This window comes from Schistocerca americana, chromosome 8 (genome assembly GCF_021461395.2).
Source record: "Schistocerca americana isolate TAMUIC-IGC-003095 chromosome 8, iqSchAmer2.1, whole genome shotgun sequence".
In the NCBI taxonomy this organism is placed as follows: Eukaryota; Metazoa; Arthropoda; class Insecta; order Orthoptera; family Acrididae; genus Schistocerca; species Schistocerca americana.
Window position 1 is genome coordinate 208,416,898 of NC_060126.1, and position 12,896 is coordinate 208,429,793.

The 12,896-nt window shown below is 46.0% G+C and overlaps 1 pseudogene; it reads left to right on the forward strand.

Annotated features, from left to right (window-relative positions):
• The first annotated feature begins 11,003 nt into the window (after window positions 1–11,003).
• Window positions 11,004–11,121, forward strand: LOC124546184 (annotated as a pseudogene).
• The last annotated feature ends 1,775 nt before the right edge of the window (window positions 11,122–12,896 follow it).

The following is a 12,896-nucleotide window of genomic DNA, read 5'->3' on the forward strand; positions in this document are numbered from 1 at the left end:
CATACAAGATCCAAGTCAGATTACGACATCTTATGTGGACAGTGAGTTTCCTCTTTTCTTGAAGGTGACTATGCAAAATTTCATAAAACTGTAGATTTGCATAAATACAAACGAACGGACACTCTTCTTTATGTATATAGATATTGCAGAGGAGGATTTACGTCTTCAAAGCACTCATAATTTGCTTTTATAAAAGATATTCTAAAATTATACAACATAATGACATCAGCGATATAGACCTGAAGTCTTTTGCGTCTGTTCGATGATTCTTCTTGAATGCGGGGATGAACTATTTTTGCAATGAATGGGAACGGTTCGTTCCTCCAGCGATCTACGGTAGACTGCTGTTAGAAGAGTTATTACGCATGTCCTATGAAGAATCGCGTTACACCAACGCGATTCTACATAAGAATGCGTAATAACTCAGTACAGATGTAGATGCAGAGACTTTGGCTAGTTTCTGTGTCGCGCACCTCCGGCCAATTGTCCGTAGCCAAAGCGTGGAATAAGAGTAGCTTTATTAGAGCGTAGAAAGGGAGACAGGCGCTGTGTGTTGGCTCAGTTTACGGCTGGGTACACGCGTACATATGAATAATGCTTTGCAGGTGGCGTCGTAGGTGTAAACATTGCCAGCGGTTTCGCTTTCTCGCGCGCACTTAACGCCGTGCGCATTGACGCGAGCAGAACTGGCGCTGTTAACCGCGCCGGGGAAATCTGCGGGGGCAGCGCCTGCCGCAGCGCAGCGCCGAGCCAATGACATTGGCGGCTGTGCACGTGGCCGCGCAGGGCTGCCAACCTGCGCGCGCCGCGATCGATGTCACTGCGGGCGCGCGCGCGGGAGCTTCGAAACGGCGCGTCGATACCGGCAGGCGCTCAGGTTCACCGGAGGTTGCGCGCAAATATATTGATTCCGTGTGGCCCAAGGATGGGCCAGGCGACGGCCCAAGGCGTCACCGTCTGCCGCGGGCACCTACCCGCCGTGTGTGTGCCACGTCTGCAGGCAAAGGCACTGGTTACCATTCTAAAGTAGAAAGGAGGGTCTCAATGACTGCTATCATGCCGAGGGAAAACAAGAACTTTAGAGCAGATGAAATTGTTTGACCAACTCCTGAGCCACTAGGAGAACCAGCCATGGAAAACATTTCCAAGTCTATAACTAGTCAGCTTCCTTTAATCTAGGTGTCTCCTTCCAGACCTGTAGGTTGCGTTAGTTCTTTGAGAATAGTTCCACCTTTTAACATTCAATACTTACGAAGGGAGTACGGCAGCTCGAACGACAAAAATGGAAGAAAATGATTTTGGAATACGGAGATGTTTGTGCCCTACCACTCATCAAGTTCATTTATCTGTAATACTTAGCATTTGCGTACAGTCGCATAAGAGACAGTTAGGACCAGCAGATTGACGAGGGTGTGGAATAGCTCACGGCAAAGATCTGGATAGTGTAACCAGTATTGACTACTGAAGAACGAATATCTCGTGGAGAAAGAGAATAAATTGGAACGAGAGAAGACTGATTGCAAATCTGAAGTGAAGACAAGGATGGGAGTGGGAAATGATACAGGGTCAGAGGGGATTGTTGTGTCTCGCCGATCCTTTTTAACATTTACTTGGAAGAAATAGTGAAAAGTTCTTTGGATGGGAAAAAAATGCTTCAGAATATCTGGACGGAAAATAGAATGCTTGGTTGTTCTTACAGAAAACGAAAGGACAATAAAATGTGCTCTCTAGATGTAGGAAGTACTTCAAAGGAAAAATCCTCCAGCGAAACAACATTCAAAAATAAGAATGATTTAAAAGTTTCGAATGCGTATTTTGTCTCGTCAAGGAGGCACATTCCATCGGTGATGGGATTACCTTTTATGCTTACAAACTGCATGAATGCCCTTTTTAGGAAACCTTTCGTGATCTGAACAAATAAAAAATATCAGTAATAATTATTACCATCGCCAGAAAAATGTAATGCCTCAGGTCAATGAGTTTTGATTGTCGGCCCTCACTGGTCAGTGACATTGGAGAAGTTTAATAAAATTCTTTCACTGAAAAGAAAAACGTAGAAATTAATGTAATTGTACATCGATATTCACGAAGAAAGGTTCTTTGCCTGTTAAGGGAACGATTAACGAAGGAGCGCAAATGATGCTCGTATCCTGTAGTTATTGAAGAATCCGGCTCCAGTCTCGTGAAAACGACATCTGAAAGAGACAGGGAAAAGATAAGTAAGTACGAAAGTTAAAACCCAGCCTGATAAAACAAATAATCTAGCCTCTCAGGCTCGTCTTCTTGATAATAGACATTGGTATTCAGAGATGGAGTGGTTGAAGTTTTATTTCCGTTTGCTTTTAAATGCCGTATTCTCTCACGTATTTAGTTTGTGGTTGAAAAGTAATGCTGTGACATGAATTCTGGCGCTAAATGCTCTGAATGAAGCCTGTGTAGCATACGATATGGAGAAAAAAAATGATTGGTGCAGTTATAGGCTTAAAGAAAAGAAAATCGAAGTATTAGTCGGGATCAGAAACCATACAACAGGTGAAAGCATTCGAGTATTTGGGAAGTTGGATCGGGAAAAATAATTCATTGTGATTAGGACATCAAAGTCAGAACGGCGCTGGCGGAAAAACCATTTCAAAAGCAGAAAAGGCTCTTGGTTATTGGTTTGAATGTAGAATTAAGAAAGCGACCATTGAAATGTCAGTATGCAGTATATATGAAAGTGTTGAGCAAGTATGGTGTGGAAACTACCTTCAGACCCACCAGGAAGATAGAATGTTTAAGATCGGCGGAAGGTATACGACATCCTTTGACTACACCGGGTGTACATAAAATTCATTGTAGTTGGGGATTGGTTTGTATTTGTAACACAAAAAGAAGTGTTAACATCCGTCTGATTGAACATGAGAGGAACCTCAGCCTGGGACATACGGATAAATCAGCCGTTGCGGAAAATATTTCCCAAGAGGGTGATCATGAAATAAAATTCACTGAGACGACTATAATATGGAAAATATCGTATTATCGTGAGCGAATGTATAGAGAGACTATTGAGATTTATAAACACCCTAATAATTTTAACAAAAAGGGGAAGGTGTTAAATTAGATAAAATGTGGATATCAGCATTGCAACATAAGAATGACGATCCATTACTTTCAATCGAGAATGTTGGCATTACCAGAGATAATCTCGTAGCCGACGTCACGTGACAGACTGTGGTCCCGTGCCATCTATGCTGCCCGTATATTCGGCGCTCCCTCGAGTTCTGGTTGCGGTTGGCCACTGTACATCTGAAGATACACTCCTGGAAATTGAAATAAGAACACCGTGAATTCATTGTCCCAGAAAGGGGAAACTTTATTGACACATTCCTGGGGTCAGATTCATCACATGATCACACTGACAGAACCACAGGCACATAGACACAGGCAACAGAGCATGCACAATGTCGGCACTAGTACAGTGTATATCCACCTTTCGCAGCAATGCAGGCTGCTATTCTCCCATGGAGACGATCGTACAGATGCTGGATGTAGTCCTGTGGAACGGCTTGCCATGCCATTTCCACCTGGCGCCTCAGTTGGACCAGCGTTCGTGCTGGACGTGCAGACCGCGTGAGACGACGCTTCATCCAGTCCCAAACATGCTCAATGGGGGACAGATCCGGAGATCTTGCTGGCCAGGGTAGTTGACTTACACCTTCTAGAGCACGTTGGGTGGCACGGGATACATGCGGACGTGCATTGTCCTGTTGGAACAGCAAGTTCCCTTGCCGGTCTAGGAATGGTAGAACGATGGGTTCGATGACGGTTTGGATGTACCGTGCACTATTCAGTGTCCCCTCGACGATAACCAGTGGTGTACGGCCAGTGTAGGAGATCGCTCCCCACACCATGATGCCGGGTGTTGGCCCTGTGTGCCTCGGTCGTATGCAGTCCTGATTGTGGCGCTCACCTGCACGGCGCCAAACACGCATACGACCATCATTGGCACCAAGGCAGAAGCGACTCTCATCGCTGAAGACGACACGTCTCCATTCGTCCCTCCACTCACGCCTGTCGCGACACCACTGGAGGCGGGCTGCACGATGTTGGGGCGTGAGCGGAAGACGGCCTAACGGTGTGCAGGACCGTAGCCCAGCTTCATGGAGACGGTTGCGAATGGTCCTCGCCGATACCCCAGGAGCAACAGTGTCCCTAATTTGCTGGGAAGTGGCGGTGCGGTCCCCTACGGCACTGCGTAGGATCCTACGGTCTTGGCGTGCATCCGTGCGTCGCTGAGGTCCGGTCCCAGGTCGACGGGCACGTGCACCTTCCGCCGACCACTGGCGACAACATCGATGTACTGTGGAGACCTCACGCCCCACGTGTTGAGCAATTCGGCGGTACGTCCACCCGGCCTCCCGCATGCCCACTATACGCCCTCGCTCAAAGTCCGTCAACTGCACATACGGCTCACGTCCACGCTGTCGCGGCATGCTACCAGTGTTAAAGACTGCGATGGAGCTCCGTATGCCACGGCAAACTGGCTGACACTGACGGCGGCGGTGCACAAATGCTGCGCAGCTAGCGCCATTCGACGGCCAACACCGCGGTTCCTGGTGTGTCCGCTGTGCCGTGCGTGTGATCATTGCTTGTACAGCCCTCTCGCAGTGTCCGGAGCAAGTATGGTGGGTCTGACACACCGGTGTCAATGTGTTCTTTTTTCCATTTCCAGGAGTGTATTTCCCACAGTCGGAGAGGAAACGATAGAAAATTTTATACATCGACCGCGACCTGTCAGCCCGAAAGTTTCAAGTGAAGTCAGTACTGGCCGTGAAATCTTACGTTGTATGACCTCGTCAATCTCTTACGCGGTGTTGTTTCTTCAACGACATGTGCTCTATGGTCTCCAGATTGATTAACCCTAAACATCTATGGAACAGTAATGCAGAGTTTTACAGATAAATCATCTTAACGGATGTCAGTACAGACACAGTTCCTTTGAAATCATTGCAATTCCGTTTTAGCCGTCTATCCTAGGTACTTTCGTTGTTAGTAATAGCCACCTCAGTCTCAGTTGATACGCGCATGTTAATCTTACCAGTATAGCCGGATAGTTTTCGTCAGTTTGCGTTACACGATTCTAGAACACAGACTTAGACAAATTTTCTACTTGCTGTTATGCGTGGTATGACTCTTCAGATGCTGATAAAGGCAAGATATTGCCTACAACAAAGAGAGAGATTGAGATAATATCAGATTACAAGATTATTGGTGAACATCTGGAGCTTACCGCGTCGTATAAGTACGAAACTCCTAAAGCTTTTTAAATAAAACACACTTCGTTGACATTCTGTATTTTTATTCATCATGTCTACATATTTCGTCCTCAACATAGCCACCCTGAAGACGAACCCATTTCTTCCCACAAGAGACCAGTTTATTAATTCTGTCACTGTGGAACGTTTGACTTTGTTGACGGAGTCACAACTCCTTCTCTTCTTGAACTGCTTTATCACTATCAAAGTCAAGTCCTCGAAGGTGTTCTTACGTTTTGGAAACATGAAGATTGGCTGGTGCCAAGTCGGGACCTTAGAGAAGGACCGACGCTAGTGAACCCAAAACGTCAGATTGATAGGGATGTCGCAGCGTTCGTATATAGTATGGCATTGCAGTGGCGAAGGATAGGGAGCTCCATATGTAGACGGACTCTCCGAATTCGAAATTAGATTTCAGCACGCTTTTTATGACTTACCGACATAGTTACTTTAAACACCGCCATGTTACACGCTGTAAACGGGAGTCCTCAAGCGGCTGAGGGCTGTAAATATGTAGACATGACGAATAAAGATGTACAACTTTCAGGTAACTTAAACGAATGCCACCGGGTGACGCCGTCGACAACCGCCGACATTTCAACAGGTAATCACCCTTTCACTTCAAAGACAAACTGTGTGAAAATGACAGGCTGTGCACCTGTCGAAATATTGGCAACGTATTTGATCATTACAATGATTAATGGAAAATCTCATATAAAGATTTGAAACAAATACTAACAAAGAGATAAAGGGGCTGGCCAGTACTTACCTCAGCTCAGTACAGCCGATATACAGGGCGTTACAAAAAGGTGCGGCCAAACTTGAAACATTCCTCACCCACAAATAAAGAAAAGATGTTATGTGGACATGTGTCCGGAAACGCTTAATTTCCGTGCTAGAGCTCATTTTAGTTTCGTCACTATGTACTGTACTTCCTCGGTTCACCGCCAGTTGGCCCAATTGAAGGAAGGTAATGTTGACTTCGGTGCTTGTGTTGACCTGCGACTCACTGCTCTACAGTACTAGCATCAAGCACATCAGTACGTAGCATCAACAGGTTAGCGTTCATCACGAACGTGGGTTTTGCAGTCAGTGCAGTGTTTACAAATGCGCAGATGGCAGATGCCCATTTGATGTATGGATTAGCACGGGGCAATAGCCGTGGCGCGGTACGTTTGTATCGAGACAGACATCCAGAACGAAGGTGTCCCGACAGGAAGACGTTCGAAGCAATTGATCGGCGTCTTAGGAAGCACGGAACATTCCAACCTATGACTCGCGACTGGGGAAGACCTAGAACGACGAGGACACCTGCAATGGACGAGGAAATTCCTCGTGCAGTTGACGATAACCCTAATGTCAACTTCAGAGAAGTTGCTGCTGTACAAGGTAACGTTGACCACGTCACTGTTGGAGATTTGGTTCATCCAACAATGTGTCAATCCTCATTTCGGTGCAAATGTTCTCTTTACGGATGAGGCTTCATTCCAAAGTGATCAAATTGTAAATTTTCACAATCAACATGTGTGGGCTGACGAGAATCCGCACGCAATTGTGCAAACACGTCATCAACACAGATTTTCTGTGAACGATATGGCAGGCATCTGTTGACTCAGGGATCGAGACGTGGCTGCACGATCCGTTACAGCCATGCGGATAAGATGCCTGTCATCTCGACTGCTAGTGATACGAGGCCGATGTGATCCAGCACGGCGTTCCGTATTACCCTCCTGAACCCACCGATTGTTGGTGATGTCTTGATTGGGCCCCATGTTCTTCCACCTACGCTCAATGGAGCACGTTATCATGATTTCATACCTGTGCTGCTAGAACATGTGCCTTTACAAGTACGACACAACATGTGGTTCATGTACGATGGAGCTCCTGCACATTTCAGTCGAAGTGTCCGTACGCTTCTCAACAACAGATTCGGTGACCGATGGATTGGTAGAGGCGGACCAATTCCATGGCCTCCACGCTCTCCTGACCTCAACCCTCGTGACTTTCATTTATGGGGGCATTTGAAAGCTCTTGTCTACGCAACCCCGGTACCAAATGTAGAGACTCTTCGTGCTCGTATTGTGCACGGCTGTGATACAATACGCCATTCTCCAGGGCTGCATCAGCGCATCAGGGATTCCATGCGACGGAGGTGGATGCATGTATCCTCGCTAACGGAGGACATTTTGAACATTTCCTGCAACAAAGTGTTTGAAGTCACGCTGGTACGTTCTGTTGCTGTGAGTTTCCACTCCATGATTAATGTGGTTTGAAGAGAAGTAATAAAATGAGCTCTAACGTGGAAAGTAAGAGTTTCCGGACACATGTCCACATAACATATTTTCTTTCTTTGTGTGTGAGGAATGTTTCCTGAAAGTTTGGCCGTACCTTTTTGTAACACCCTGTATACACAAAACAGAACAGAAAATTTACGTATCCTAGACCCTACCTGTTTATCTTTCCCTGTTGCTTCATAACCTGGGTTGTGAGTAACTGAATCCACTTTCCCTTCTTCCCTTTTTTCCCTCCTCCTCCCTGATGAAGGAACACAGTTCCGAAAGCTAGGAATGTAAATTTTCTGTTCTGTTTTGTGTTATCTATCGGCTGTACTGAGCTGATGTAAGTACTGGCCAGCCCCTCTGTCTCTTTGTTAGTATTTGATCATTATAATCACCGTCAGAAACTCAGTACTCGTGTAGAATATTAATTATTGTTGTTTTATTCAAGAAGCTGTAAGAGCTTTCACGTAAAAAATTTGGAGGCATTGCTTTTGAGCACACTTTCGTATTTCTTGCATAGGGATCGTGAGAATTAGATGATTTTAGGCCTCTTAAAGAGGTAAATAGAAGTCTTTCCCTCGCTTAATACGCGAAAGAGATAGGAAAGAAAAGTGTCAATATTGGTATTACGAAGCCCCCGCTGTACACAGTATGGTCCTTACGGAGTATTTGTTTAAATTACATTCAACCGTCCTCCATTTTTGCGCATGACTGGCACGTGCTTCATTGCGCTATAATCAGTTTTAAATCCAGCGTGTTCATTTGGTTAGTTAACATCTGGTGTAATCTCCTACGCGCTCACAGGTAATTGTAATCAGTATATCATCCAGTACGTACTGTGCATCTTACAACGTACATAAAAATCGTAAATGAATAATACGTGCATTGCAACGCATACATTCATAAGCATTAAAGGAAGAGTAATTTAAAAATCTGAGCGAAGACTTCGGCTCAAATTACAGAGAACTGAAATTCACGGCAGTTTCAGTGAAGGTTGGAGCAAAATATTTTCAGTTAATTTAAAACTCGGCAGAAGAGGTGCGACTCTGCAATTTGTGTTTAACGGCGCACGAGATGATATTTAATTGCTCTTGGCGCGGTGCTTTTCGAGTTACGCAGTTTGCAGAAATCTGCGGTATTCCGTTTCCCGCCAAAACCTGCATGACGAAGCGAGTGGTATCGGACTTCCAAGAATGCGGGAGGCCGACGCCCGACGGAAAAATGCAGCTGCGCCTTCAGTTTATCTCATCGCCTCAAAGCGGTAGAGCACTATTTTACGCAGACCTAGACGTTCCTCGTGAAGCTAAACAGACGCACCGAGATAGCGCTCAATTACATTTGAGTGACAAACCTGCACGCAAGTAGGGTACGTTTCCAGTAAACTGAACTACACTACTGGCCATTAAAATTGCTACACCAAGAAGAAATGTACAAATATATTATACTAGAACTGACATGTGATTACATTTTCACGTAATTTGGATGCATAGATCCTGAGAAATAAGTATCCAGAACAACCACCTCTGGCCATAATAACGGCCTAGATACGCCTGGGGATTGAGTCAAACAGAGCTTGGATGGCGTGTACAGGTACAGATAGCTGCCCCTGCAGCTTCAACTCGATACCACAGTTCATCAAGAGTAGTGACTGGCGTATTGTGACGAGCCAGTTGCTCGGAAACCATTGACCAGACGTTTTCAATTGGTGAGAGATCTGGAGAATGTGCTGGCCAGGGCGGCAGTCGTACATTTTCTGTATCCAGAAAGGCCCGTACAGGACCTGCAACATGCGGTCGTGCATTATCCTGCTGAAATGTGGGGTTTCGCAGGGATCGAATGAAAGGTAGAGCCACGGGTCGTAACACATCTGAAATGTAACGTCCAGTGTTCAAAGTGCCGTCAGTGCGAACAAGAGGTGACCGAGACGTGTAACCAATGACACCCCATACCATCACGCCGGGTGATACGCCAGTATGGTGATGACGAATACACGCTCCCAGTGTGCGATCACCGCTATGTCGCCAAACACGGATGCGACCATCATGATGCTGTAAACAGAACCTGGATTCATCCGAAAAAATTACGTTTTGGCATTCGTGCACCAAGTTCGTTGTTGAGTACCCCATCACAGGCGCTCCTGTCTGTGATGCAGCGTCAAGGGTAACCGCAGCCATGGTCTCCGAGCTGATAGTCCATGCTGCTGCAAACGTTGTCGAACTGTTCGTGCAGGTGGTTTTTGTCTTTCAAACGTCCCCATCTGTTGACTCAGGGATCGAGACGTGGCTGCACGATCCGTTACAGCCATGCGGATAAGATGCCTGTCATCTCGACTGCTAGTGATACGTGGCCGATGTGATCCAGCACGGCAATCCGTATTACCCTCCTGAACCCACCGATTCCATATTCTGCTAACAGTCATTGGATCTCGACCAACGCGAGCACCAATATTGCGATACAAACAACCGCAATCGTGATTGGCTACAATCCGACATTTATCGAAGTCGGTAACGTGATGGTACACATTTCTCCTCCTTACACGAGGCATCACAACAACATTTCATCCGGCAACACCGGTCAACTGCTGTTTGTGTATGAGAAATCGGTTGGAAACTTTCCTCATGTCAGCACGTTGTAGGTGTCGCCACCGGCGCCAACCTTGTGTGAATGCTCTGGAAAGCTAATCTTTTGCATATCACAGCATCTTGTTTCTGTCGGTTAAATTTCGTCTGTAGCACGTCATCTTCACGGTGTAGCAATTTTAATGGCCAGTAGTGTATTAGTTGGAAAGCAGGTATTTCTAACCAGTATTTCGAACTACTGTTTTAGTTGTCGCTCTTAGAACGTGTTTACTGCGGTCGTCGTTAATCACTGACGTAGTATGTGGGCTTTATCAAAAACATCTAACAAAGAAAACAGGCGCTTTCATCCCAGTGCAGGAAACACCAAAGTTACTACGATAGCGGAATTTAAAAGATTGACATTTTAGATTTGCTTGAAAGTGATGTTTACATAGGAGTGAAGCAGTTTATGTTAATTGTTCATCTTTTCTGGGGACGGAAGCTTACATGCTGGTAAATGTGGGCATCCGTATACTGTATAGGTTTGCTGAAAGCTCCTAACATCGGGAAGGCTGGGATGGCTTTTCAGGAAGGCCGTGGTCGATTCCCCTCATATTTCCCCAATCCGAGGTTGTATCCGTCTCTGATGATAAAAAGTTAAACCTCAATTTTCCTTCCTCGCCTTGACTAAACCAGAATGGCGGTGTTACGACGTGCTGGAACCATATCTTTGCACCAAAGGGTATATCCCGCAACCCAGTTAAAATACCGTGCACGATACTGTAGAATCGAGGCACCAGCAGAAATGACGCATTTGTGTCAGGCCAATCCGGATAATCTTTTGAGACGCCTAATCACTATGGTCGAGTATAGCCAACGGCCTTGCCGCAGTGGTAACACCGGTTCCCGTCAGATCACCAAAGTTAAGCGCTATCGGGCTGGGCTAGCACGTGGATGGGTGACCATCCGGTCTGCCAAGCGCTGTTGGCAAGCGGGGTGCACTCAGCCCTTGTGAGGCAAACTGAGGAGCTACTTAATTGAGAAGTAGCGGCTCCGGTCTCGGAAACTGACATACGGCCGGGAGAGCCGTGTGCTGACCACATGACCCTCCATATCCGCATCCAGTGATGCCTGTGGGCTGAGGATGACACGGAGCTGGTCGGTACCGTTGGGCCTTCAAAGGCCTGTTTGGACGGAGCTTACACTTTAGTAGAGGCGACATTGAGATTGGCAGCTACCTACTGACCATTGGATTGAAGCATTACGAGTCAGTTTATTACATACGAGAGGTAGTTTTAAACATCGTATTGAAATTTGCTTCTCCTTTTTGGTGGAATCCTGGCGTGCGGCAACGATGCACCATCTTGTAACATAGTTGTTAGGAATCCCAGACGCTACCAGTCTGAATGCCGAAATAGCAGACCATCTCTCTGTGAAGAACCGGTAATAACAAGGTAAGTGGTGGATATGGTGCTGGAAGACCAGCCTATCACAATCGAGGCGATACCGAAAATCATGACAAAGGTCGGCTCCAGCTGGGATCCGCTACTGCTCACACCCATTCAAAAAGCGCGCCGAATCGAGGCACCAGCAGAAATGATGCATTTGTGTCAGTCCAATCCAGATAATCTTTTTAGACACCTAATCACTATGGTCGAGTACTGGGTGTGTAACTATGACCCCTAGGCAAAGGGACGTGCCATTAGTGGAATCGTGTTGATTCACTGCTGTCGGCGAAGGAAGACACAGTCTCCATCTAACAAGTTAATGCTGAATGTTTGTTCGGGACTGTTTATGGTAACAGATTGTGCTTGTAAGCGGTCAGCCGTCACAGGAGTATATAACTGAAACCCGAGGCTACGGAAGGCTGCCAGGACGAAGCGTCGCGGGAAGGTGGCTAAGGGAGTGTTCCACCGACATCTCGTTCTGCACTGGAGACAGTTAAAAATGCTACTTCTTACGTCCATCAAATTTAGTCACCCACTCCCTGCTCCTCCCCCTCCTGATACTCTCGTCACATGGTAACCAGCGGCTTCTTAGTGAGTCCCTGAATGGAGAAACCATAACCATTACGCGTCAGGCATTTCGAGAACGAATACGAGGCGATTTTCCGGACGGAACTTTCCATAAACAGGCAAGATATTGATGTACTGAAGGTCTTTGTCAAGTTATCCATTATTGGAAAAAAATTCGCATTCAAGGAGGAATTTGTAGAATATATATAAAATTATAAGCTGTTTAGAGGCGATAAAAAGAAAGAGTTTTGTGTGATGTATGTCCCAGGTACATCGTTTCCCCGCTAGGTGTCAGTGAAGATTATCATGCGATGTTCAGAGGCGGTTTTCGAACGGCCGTGTGATAAATAATGTTTTACAGATTTTTTGATTTCTCTTTTTCGTCAGGCGGACGGTGAAGCGTTTGGTGTACGAGACGTCGATGGGCACTCCAAAAGAGCGAATTGCCCGTTTTTCCGAAGCTGCAACCATTATTCGTGAAAAAAAAAGTTGATTTGAGCGTGTTAGACAGTTATTAGCATTCAGATCCAAGTTGTAAATTTGTACATTAAACTAAACGAACGACGTTTCCAGCAACATCTCGAAAACAATATTTATTACACAGTACTTTGAACACCATCTGTGAACATCACTAACGTCAAAACCTTCACGTGTCCGTGGGGGGAAACGGTGCGCCTGTCACATAAAAGTGTCCGTTTTTATCTCCTCTAAATATGCCAAAATTTTGTGTACGTAGCATTTTTGTTCCGT